At 32.9% G+C, this 12,345-nt stretch overlaps 1 protein-coding gene across 1 annotated transcript in view; it reads left to right on the top strand.

Annotated features, from left to right (window-relative positions):
- Positions 1-12,345, top strand: part of LOC111004287 (zinc finger protein 628-like) — a 38,766-nt gene that overhangs the window by 22,095 nt on the left and 4,326 nt on the right. The window lies entirely within an intron of this gene.

The following is a 12,345-nucleotide window of genomic DNA, read 5'->3' as shown; positions in this document are numbered from 1 at the left end:
TATTTTGTACTATATTAAAATTTTAACACTTGAAATCCGGAGGTTTATTTGACAAGGTATTAAATAGCATTCACAATAACATTCATATTTATACTTATTAAGAGTTTTGCATGTCATTAAATGTGCGCATTTTAAAATATTACAGCGCTCCTGGTGGGGACACGTAGAACTAAGATTTTTCATACATTAATCCTGACACGATTATTAAAAACAATTATTTTCTTTAGTATTTGGTAGTGTTTGCGTCTTAACTAAAGTTAAAAAAGCCTCTAATACTTTGTCACACTCAAGTTATGCTTAGATTAAGTTAAGCGAATTTTAATTAAATCCCGAATTTTTTGATTTAATTTGCTTTTCTATCCATAATATGACTTCGATCTACGTGTACAAAATTTATTCGTATATATATTTTGTGGCGCTTATCCCATTAAATACATAGTTTATAAGAGTCTAGTTACTGTTTCATAGTATAATTAATCATAGTATTAGTAGAAAGTAGAACATTTGAATTTGGAATACTTTACAAAGTTCCATTTCGAACGAAAACGACGTTCGAGCAATAATTTCTCGATACAGCTTGTGGAAAATTTGAATTTGGAATACTATACATTAAAAGTATGTTGTTCCATTTCTAACCACTACCACGATCAAGCGTTGTCGAATTTGATTGATTTAAATTCCAATTACGTCTGTAGAAAATATGAATTTGGAGTAGGTACTTTATATTGAAAATAGATCCATTTCGAACTACGAGCACTATCGAGCGCTGTGAACTCATTCTGAATTTAAATCATTTAAAACTCAATTCCACCTGTAGAAAATTTGTTTTTGGAAAACATTAAAATAGTTCCGTTTCGAACAACGACCACGATCAGGCGCTGTGCATTAATTTCGAATTTGATTGATTTAAAACTCAATTCCGTCTGTAGAAAATTTGAATTTGGAATACTTTACAGATAATATTCGAGTCCTTATTACGGAAGTTACTCGAGCGTGTATGATAAATGGCTATATTTCGAGAAAGCACCCTTCATATTTTTTATGTTGTCTTTATTACATTCGTAAGAACATTGACTCCACTCCTTTTGAGTTCCACTTTCCCGTTTTACCTTTGCGACTCTTATAGCAACATATCCCTCATATCCCCAGCAGCTTGGACTGTAACATGCTATATGCATGCTATATCCCGATGATACATAGAATATATTGTCTATAACAGAGAAGAAAATATTTTCGTTTCCGGTTGAACCGAAAGCCACTAGACACATTATATTACTATACTACTCATTTAAGAAAGCTGTATGAAATTCAAAATTTTTAATTTATAAATAAACTTTGGAGGATGTATGTCACAATTAATTAACTACCAATTTCTTTATCCAAAGCAGCGCTTTGGGCGTATTATGAACTAAATTTTTACAGTAGTAAGTAAATTTTTACAGTTAGTAGTAAAAATAGTATGAACTTTTCTTCAAATTTATATCGTATTGAAAAAGCCATTTGAGACAGTTTTTTTTGGTTCGGAGCCATTATGCGTGATTATTGAAGGTGGCTTATACCCTTTATAAGACCTAAATTCTATGCCCCTAGACCCCATAAATACGCCATAATGAGCAGCTTTCTAGGTCTCGTGACGTCATACCTCGCCTAAAACATAAATCACGCAAACATGGAATCTAAAAATATTTCGTTGGTTTGTTTGTACGTAAATTTTTTTGCTACAATTTGGATAAGCTTTAGATTTTTTATTAAATATGATATAAAAATCATATTAATTTAGCTCACAAATCACGTTATATACAATCTACATCTACTGTACCTCTAATCGGAAAGTAGTATTAAATGAGAAACCTTAGCTTTCGGATACACTTAAAAAATAATCTATTATATATATACAAAACATACACAATGTAGAAACGGACAAAACCAAAGCTAAAAGCTAGTCCGCACATGAAGGCCGTATCGATTTTATGTCAAAAATATTTTTATTTTTATCAACGATACGTTTTAATGATAACGATAAGCAAAATTAAAATTGTACTAAATTGTCCATAGATTATTGTTATCGAAAAGCAAATATTTTTCCATATTCATGTTTTTTAGTATCCACTAAACCGATGTTTTAGATATTATTTTTTATAGCACCATCCCCCATTGACACTGTTAATTCCAGAGGGCTCGCGAGTGCGTTGCCGGTCTATTATGAATTTGATACTTCAAGAAAAAATATTTAAGTATAAAATCAGATTGGTTTGAAAATACTTTTTTGAGCAGTTTCACGAGCAGGTATCACATAGTGGTAGTGCGAGGGAAAAACTGCCTAAAAACGCTCAGTTGTGGAAGGACGGACGTCGAGGTGATATGGGCGGAATTTCGTATACTGCCTTGACTTCCAATGATGTACTGCACTCAGCCGGTGTTCCGAACAACCTCTCTGAACACTCTCCATAATATATCGAACTTGATTCAACACGAAACAGTAATTCTTTATAACATATTATTACTCAATAACAATTCATAGTTTAATCAAAAGTATTGACCTCTGCGGGCGTCTCTCATCCCTGAGATCGTTGGTTGGATTCCGGCCAATACAAGGCCTATGCATTTATCACTTGTTCGTACGGGGAAACATCGTGAGGAAAAAGGCATACACACAAAAAGTCGAGTGTGTCAGAAGCAGAGGACAGGAAAAATCAAGGCACATAAGAAATCGGAATAGGTAGAAATGTTGTCTGACTTTTCATCAGACATTGATTACAAATAATATGAAAGATAAACATATATTGCCTGTGATTATAGAATGATGGAAAAACTATTCTAAGTCATAGAAATTAAAAATTAAAGACTGGTTTATAATTTACATTTTTATGAAATAGGCGGCACTCACATTGCCAGAGCTCCCAAGTGCGTTGCCGGCCTCTTCTTGAAGGACCCTAAATCAAGCAGGACGTAAATAATATTATTTTTCTATGAAAACACCGAAATCAAATGAATGAATATTCGTGATATTGGAGGAAGCTAGTTTCCGTGATCAGGATTTCCGATGCAAACTGTCACGCGTATGTGACTTAAGTGTCTATCACGCTAATATAAAGTTTATTTATAAATAAAAAGACCAGTGGCTACAACCATACTCAGATTTCTATATTGCGTGATCAGTTTTTTAAAATAGGTCAGTATTTCAGCTTTTTATGCCTGACATATGAGGTCGACTATTTCGGACTAAAGTTTCCCGGGTCTGCTACTTTTTGATTTTTTTTGATTTTTTTTTATAGAAAAGGGGGGGCAAAGGGGCAGGAGGCTCACCTGATGTTAAGTGATACCGCCACCCTTGGATACTCTAGATGTTAGAGGGCTCGCGAGTGCGTTGCCGGCCTTTTAATTTAAAATAGATTTTTAAAACTCCAGAAATCTTCCCTTTTTATACGATTGCTAATCGATTTCACGTATTATAGTTCCACTTCTACGTCAGTAACACAGAAATATAGTTAATAATTTATAAAACACGGACCGAACGAAAGCCAAGTAACAAAACCCTAATTCTTAAAGCAATTTACTTTCCGTACAAAATATAGGCCAAAATTTTCAAGTCGAGTGTTATATTTTTATGCAGTCGTTAACTTTGAAATATCGGGGTGTGGGTGGCGGGCTTAGGGGGTGTGGAGGCGCAAATAAAATAAAAATAAAGGCCGATTATAGTCGACATTTTATAATGGCCCCCAGAATGACATGCGGGCGCCGCCATGTCGGAATGCGTGGAGTCGTTATGTAACCGTAAAAATATTGAATATTTCCTTTTTAAGACGATGGGTTCAGGCTTTATGAAGCATTTTATTCTTTACCTACTCGTTTTAGTTAGGTTGAGTAATGTAGTCATACTGGCTATAAATAGTTTTTTTGTGGCACTAACATCCAAGGAAAATTCTCCAAGAAAAGAGTGTTCAATTCTTATAAGGTTGCGGTATTTAGAGAGTCCATGGGCGGCTTTTCATTACCTACGATCAGATGATCCTCCTACCAGATTATTCGTGTTCTTTTTTTTAAATTTTAATTAAATTATTATAAAAATAATTATCAATTAAAAAACTTGTTTAACACAAATAAAATAACATTCAAAACAATTTCTTTTACAGTGATTGTGTATAAATACCAACTCCACAGCACGTCAGTCATGTCACCGCATGTTTATTTTCAATCAAACGGGGTGGGTATTGAATCCACACCCCTCCAGGTGCTTACTGATTTTATAATTATTAATATTGATAGGATATCAAATTTTAACCATAATCATTTTGAAAATGTTAAATTGCTAAATTCAAAATAGCGATCGACCATGATAATTATGTGTATGTGAAGAATATTCATATATTAGCTTTTCGTTATCTTTAACATATATGTATAAAAAAGGGTACGTAAGGTATTGAGCAACGGACGGCCTTATCGGTAATAAGCGATTTCATCCAGGCAACCTTAGTATGGTAAAAATAAACTAAACTCTAAATAATATTAACAAAAATGTAAAAGCTAATTTTAGGGTTTTAGTCACAATTAATATAGGTTTATGTAGCTAATTACGAGGCAGAATATAAAATATCATAGTTTCTTAATAATGAGACCTGTTGGTTTCACTTTGGGGCGCAGTTAATACATTGTTACGAGATACATTTACATGAGGTTGTACGTTGTGTACCCATAGTACCTAGTTGTGTATCGAACTTTGTTTATACAGATTAGTGGTAGAATATATTATAACGAGGAAATGTTGGAGAGACTGGGGCTGCGAGCCCAAATGCTCCAAAATACCAGTCGAATTGGCTTGATTCTATATCTCTACGCAGAGCGGAGAGAGCGTGTCTTTGCGTTTTCTATAAAAATGTACTAATAAGTTTTTTCAAGAACTGTATGGGTTGCTCACTCCTTCCTCGTTTCAATGCAAAATCCCATCAACATCACCTGATGGCTGGAAGTCTATACGATTCAGAAGGTACTGTCTTTTCACAAGGCAATTTCTTTTGCAAACTAGCGAACGATCGATCGACCTCTCGATGGGTGTCTTCCCTGAGAGATACGATCTCTAACTTTTCAAAGTTTGAGTGTGCTCAAAAGCCGGTGACGCACCCACTAAAACTGTATGTCCATGCGCTGCGATGACTGCCTTTTATGGGCGACACGTAGGCTCGTTTGCCGCCATATTATATATTTAAAAATTATTATTCGACTGTGAAGTCGACGTGGTGCAAATTTACTAATGTCTTTCCTACTCTGAATATTATGTAAGACGGATATATCTAGTTGCACAATGGCTGAATTCACAAAAATTACAGTTAGTTATATAAATTTGTATGTTTTGATATTTTGTTTATACGAGTATTTTTCTTAGTTTAAACTTTTATTGTAAGTTTTCTACTGTATCTAATATCTATATCAGTATAACGTTAGTCTAAAAATAGGAAATAAATCACAATATATAGTGTACATAATAATAGTTAAATAAATTTCAAGAGTTTGGTCCCTGTGAGTCTGTTGACATCATTCCTCGGAGTTTTACGATGCTTATTTTTTTAAAGGCATCTTATTGTAAAAAAAAATATTCATAGCTGTAAAAGTAGGTGAAATTAAACTAGCAAAGCAAAAGTAAGTCAATTCTAATATACCAGTAAATAATTTTCAGGATGACATGATGTATCACTTAAAGCTTATTTTAATTCCACTTTAAAGGCAGGGTCTCACTGTGATTAGTTCTACGTCTTTCAGAAAGTATTTGGGTGCTAGCTTTTTCGGTTTAGTTGCAATCAATATAACTGCGTAATGCTATCTGTTTAGCTGTTTTGGCTCAATTGATCCGTACAAATTGCTTTTGTAACAAACGTACTATCAATAGAAAAATATTTACGCGTGAATAAAAGAATTCGTTCTAATGTGCCGATATGAATAAGCCTATGGGAACAATTCAATTATATCGAGTAATGTCCATTATTTAGAAAAATATGTATGACCCAAATGGATAATTCGTTACATTATTGCGGTCAATATACTAATAAATTCTGTATTTTTGGCATTATATTAATTAGAAATATTAGATACATATGAAATTAACCTTTTGTCGTAGATTAGTCGTAGTAGATTTTTGAGGTCAAAGTGGCCAGAAATCTAAATTGGTCAGAAATTACAAATATTAATTTTTTTTACAGCTTTCAGATATCATTCAATTCTCAATTTTAAAACATTTTTTTTTTCGGAATTCGGATAATTTCTTGCAACATATAAAAAATTCAACTCAGATGAGTCAGTCGAAACCTCCAAATTGATTTTTTGGTAAAGGGATATATGAACTACCAATAAGATGCCAAAAGTGTATAGATAGCAATAGTACATACTTTGATTAATTAAATATACCCTATAAAAAAACATTTTTGTTCCTGCAATACAAAACGCCAATTACATATATAAGGACAATTCACAACAGTAATTATTTACTTTTTTACACATATTACCCACACTTTGTCTATGAATGAAATGCATTTTCGAAGATTCCTACAAAAAAATTATTACTATTATTTTTAAGAGCTTTGCTTACTTTTGCTGACAACAGGAGGGGAAGGGATAAATTGCAATAAATCTGCATACACAATACTTGAACGGTTTAAAGTAACGTCTCAAAAATGTTATTTATTTAACTTATTAACACTTCGTTGCATTACATAAAAGGAAAAAAATATCAAACATAATTAAATGAAAAGCAACTGGCGGCCTTATCGCTTTAGAGCGATTTCATCCAGACAACCACTCAATGTAAAATCCAACATAACCGATGTTGATCGCATCGCAATCTCTTGATTTACAGTTGAAATTTCAATCACTGTCACCCGTCTTTTAAGTCCTCGTGCGAAATTATAATAACAACAAAGTACTTTATCGTCTTATTGTGAGACATTTAAGTATTGATGTAGATGACAAAACGATATAGCCCCTTGTAAGCAATTACGGGGGTCGGAAAGGTCCGTGTTTGACATTACCAATACGCGACCCTAAGGTCGACTTGACAACTTACGAATCTTACTGTAACAAATTGAGAACAACTTTGTATTATCTAAATGCCTTCGTGAATTACTTTTTATGACTCCTAGGGGTTTGGTGTGCTGTGATCTTTGACACGCTTTGGAAGGCACGACCACAGTTCCTTGTCCAACCAAAACGGTCCAATTAAAAGAATATTTTTTGGACTTTATAATAGTCTTATAAATATCTAATAAACCATAAAAATATATTTGAGGTCATAGGTTCGATCCCTGGCTGTGCCCAGTGGACGTGCCACGGCGTGTGTTAGGCACAGGAGACTGACCACCTAATTAGGTAGACAAATTATCAAAGATCTGAGGCCCAGACCAAAAAGGTTGTAGCGCCACTCATTTGTTTTTTATTTTTAAAATAAAAAACAAATGAGTGAAGTTGAAGATTGATTTAATGTACTATTTAGAAGCAAGTGTTTGACTAGCGATTAAATGTTGAACGAACCTCGGTTGCGTACCTTTGGATGTTTCGTCTAACATCCAATATTTTAAGGAACTATTATAAGAAACCAGGAAAGAATTAATGACTACTTTTACCTTCTGTAAAATAAATATTGACACACACATCAAACGGAAAGTTTATCGAAAAAATGTAGTACAAACATTTTTTATTATTATTTTTTTTATATTTTTTTTTATATAATAGGCAAACGATGCTGCGGGACCTACATCGCAGCCAATGGACACCTAATTTGAGTGGGTGCGTTTCCGGCTTTTGAATAGTTGCAGGTCGTATCTCTCACACCGGGAGTCGATTCCACAGTTTGCTAAAAAATTGCCTTGTGAAACGGACTATGGCAGATTTCTAGCCATCAAGGTGATGTTGATGAAATTAAGTGTGAATACGTCTCGTACGTTATTGAAACGAGGAAGGATTGCGCAACTCAACATAATACATTTTGAACCCTACAGGTTCGAATTTAATGACGTGGAATAAGTGATACCTTGATGATCTTATGTTACGTAATATGTTATTTTATTTTAATTTATTTGAACATAATTAGAGTATCTGCTGAAAGAGAACAGACTATTTCAATTTTCATATTGATGTACTTTATTTAAAAAAATAAACAATAGATAATTTATGTCGAAATATTATTACGTAACATTGTTCAATGTAACAAAAAAGTCTTGACACTTCAGACGTTTCTCTTTCCGCACACTCTTATGTATTGGTTTAAAATCTGATTTTTGAGTAAAAATATAGGAAATAAATAAAAAAATTATAAAGAATGATTTCGTTCACAGAGTTTTTCAACGACATGCCAGAAACAATTCACTACGTTGCTTGAAAGAAAAAGCCGTCTAAATAAATCAAACAGAAATCGTAGAAAACGATTTTCATTTAATTCATAGCGGAAAACATCTTAAACTAATTTAACTTTACAACTTAATATAAAAACTTTTTACTCAACAAAAAAGCATAATGAAAAAATGGCGCCAACAAGCTCCCGCATTTTGTTTATACGTCAAATAATAAAGCGAAAGTTTTCTCGTGTTTTCTTAAAGGAAAAGCGAAAATATTTGAAAGCAGGCTGAACTTAAATTTATTACACCATTACTCTTAATCATAAATGTGGAAACGGGATAGCGGATATTTAAAAGAAATGGGAATAGTGTTCTGTAAGAAAGAGATGGATGTATTTACACTGCCGCGCCCTTTTGATAGTGTTTCCAAATTTTCGGAAAGCATCGTGAATTGTTTGCTATAAGGGACAGCTTACATGACGTGATATTATATTTACATTAAGTAGGGTTTTAGTAAGTACACAATGTTTGAGTTGTCAGAGTCGTGCAGCTAAATTTTCTACTTAATTGAAAATAAAATCAACTCATATGAAACACTTTTTTCGCCTCGTAATGTTTAGCATGCAGTATATGAATAGTTAAAAAATAGATTCAGAAATTGGATAAACTTTCCAATATGACCCGTCGATTTGAATGCTCAAATTTTTTTTGTAGATAGTACTCACCATAAGAAAGCGTTTTGTAAAGTATTAAGTTGCGGAAACTTACGGTTCATGAGATATATTTATTTATACTTTCCATACAAATGGACAAATATCATTCCATAACACGCCATAACACAATGAATTTGACAAATAACTGATGTCAAACATCAACCATTTCACGTATCGATTAGTGAAGGGTTCGAAAAATTTGACGTATCGATGAAATGAAAAAAAAAACTTTCCAATATGGACCATAGATTATTTGTAACTTATGATCAAATTAATTATTTGTAATCAAAAAACTTAATTATTATCTAGTTCGGTTAGGTTAGGTTAGTATATGAATATTTTTTTTAATAACATTTTATTTAATAACCTAAAAGTACCCAACACCGAATCAAAGCACCCCACTATCCACGTGGTCTTGTCTGTCCTACCCCGAGAGTGTATATAAATAATCGGAGCCGTTCAAAAACCGAATTATTATCTAGTTCGGTTAGGTTAGGTTAGTATATGAATATTTTTTTTAATAACATTTTATTTAATAACCTAAAAGTACCCAACACCGAATCAAAGCACCCCACTATCCACGTGGTCTTGTCTGTCCTACCCCTAGAGTGTATATAAATAATCGGAGCCGTTCAAAAACCGAATTATTATCTAGTTCGGTTAGGTTAGGTTAGTATATGAATATTTTTTTTAATAACATTTTATTTAATAACCTAAAAGTACCCAACACCGAATCAGAGCACCCCACTATCCACGTGGTCTTGTCTTTCCTACCCCTAGAGTGTATATAAATAATCGGAGTTTATTTAATAACCTAAAAGTACCCAACACCGAATCAGAGCACCCCACTATCCACGTGGTCTTGTCTTTCCTACCCCTAGAGTGTATATAAATAATCGGAGCCGTTCAAAAACCGAATTATTATCTAGTTCGGTTAGGTTAGGTTAGTATATGAATATTTTTTTTTAATAACATTTTATTTAATAACCTAAAAGTACCCAACACCGAATCAGAGCACCCCACTATCCATGTGGTCTTGTCTGTCCTACCCCTAGAGCGTATATAAATAATCGGAGCCGTTCAAAAACCGAATTATTATCTAGTTCGGTTAGGTTAGGTTGGTATATGAATATTTTTTTTTAATAACATTTTATTTAATAACCTAAAAGTACCCAACACGGAATCAGAGCACCCCACTATCCACGTGGTCTTGTCTGCCCTACCCCTAGAGTGTATATAAATAATCGGAGGCGCGGAGGAAGAGCAGCCCCCACCCGCTGTAACAAAGCACAGGCATGAAATGCCTGTGCTTTGGTACGCAAGGGTGGAGGGGCTGCGTTTTCCGTAGCGCCGGAGCCGTTCATAAACCGAATGATTATCTAGTTCGGTTAGGTTAGGTTAGTATATGAATTTCTTTTTTCTAAGAACTGTTTCTGAAATCTTCAATAAACATATAAAAAACTAATATTTATATCATATTATTATATTATATTTGAATAAAATTCAAGTTTTTATTCTAAAAAAACTATCGACAAATTAAAAAAACGATTTTGAGGCAAAATGTCACGTCTCTAATAACTAATGGAATCTGTATGGCTAAAGTCCTTTGCCTTTCCCATTAGGGATAAATTGAAAATAAAAAAAAATAAGCAATGGAAAGTGTACGATTTATTTACGAATTTCTATACATTATACAGGTTTAAATAATCTTTATTAATATTTAGACGGAACTCCGGCAGAAAAAATAACTTGGAGGTGTTCCATTAAAGGTAAAGAGACACTTACATAATCAGTACTATCAAATTCAGGGACACATTTCTAAATTGTTACCATTCTAGCCTTAAAATTTTAAATATGAATATCTCCGTAACTATGGGTTTCCGCAGGTTGGGAATGACACAGGGGGTATTTCTCCATCCCCTCTTCCATCTCCCATCAAAAAAACCTCAAAAATCGACGGGTCATATTGGAAAGTTTAACCCAGAAATTTACTGTACAATGCACAATAACTAAAATTTTTGGAAACAATGAAATCAATCATTATTTATAAACTTTTTTTAGGAAAGATATTGAAAAAAAATTTAAAATAGTGTAGGCACTAGACTAGTGAGTTTTATTCCAACGTCATATTAAGTCGGTTAATAAATATATTTGTTATCAGTGTTAGATACGTTGCGGCATGTAGCCTTAGCTTTACCGATAATGCACCGGCCCCTGTCGAAATAATCAAATCGAGGGGTAGCCCCGTTGGGGTGAGATTTTTGCTATTTTCTACAAAAAAAGACACATTGCACCGTTTTTACCTAAAACACACCAGTTTTGAGCGCACGCGCAGACAGTAGCACGTGCCGATTAATTCGAATTTAGGATCACACTTTTCAAATTTCGAATTTTTTTTAAGTTCGTGGTTGTTTTGTGGACAGTTGAACTTTTATGTGACGTTTATAAATAATGGTGGCCAGTGGTGAAAGTTGACAAATGAAGGAAAATTCAGAATTTACTGACAGAGACAGGTGAGGTTTCCAATTAGAATCACCTACTTAGGAAAACATACGCTTTTATGAAAATAAAAAAGGGTTTATGTCTGTTAAAGGATTACAATAAAAATATATATGATACTAAATTCTATTGAAAAGTTTTCCTGCTTACTGTACTATAAAAGCAAAAAGTAATAGTAGCAAATGCGGCTAGTAATTTCATATAGAGTTGGGTTGTTTATCTATATGTATTAGCGCATTTTCAATGAAAGATATGTAAATATATACACATTTAAAATATAATCTGCAGCTGTATAGTTAATAATAAAATTAAGTATATTGAATTGAAATCCCAATGGTCATTCGATTTGTTAATTATTTCTCCCTCTCCATAGTTAAATCTCACTGCGGTACTCAAACGCCTATTTAATCTTAAATAAATAAACATAATTATGTAAAACAATGAACATATGATGAAATACATAACTAGTGATTAAATTTAAACTTTTATATATTTAAATATACATTTTCGTTAATGCTATTTAAAGATTTTTCTTACGGATTACGTAAATGTATTTTATGGCACGTTATAATTTCGTACCCATTTTGTGATGACCCACTATGATTGGTTATAATTGAGGTAAACTTTTTGGACTATATTGATCGAAAACATGACTTGTAATATGAACTTTTTCATCGTAAATAGTAAATATTTTAGATATTTAAAATTTGTTACAATATGTATATCTAATATCGTAAGATTTCTAATAGCTTAGCAAAACGTTATCACATCAATTAGATTTTGTATTATTAATATGGCCTAGGGTCTTCAGTGTG

This window comes from Pieris rapae, chromosome 18 (assembly GCF_905147795.1).
Source record: "Pieris rapae chromosome 18, ilPieRapa1.1, whole genome shotgun sequence".
In the NCBI taxonomy this organism is placed as follows: Eukaryota; Metazoa; Arthropoda; class Insecta; order Lepidoptera; family Pieridae; genus Pieris; species Pieris rapae.
The sequence above is the reverse complement of the archived record's forward strand: the minus strand, read 5'-3'. Positions and strand labels throughout refer to the sequence as shown.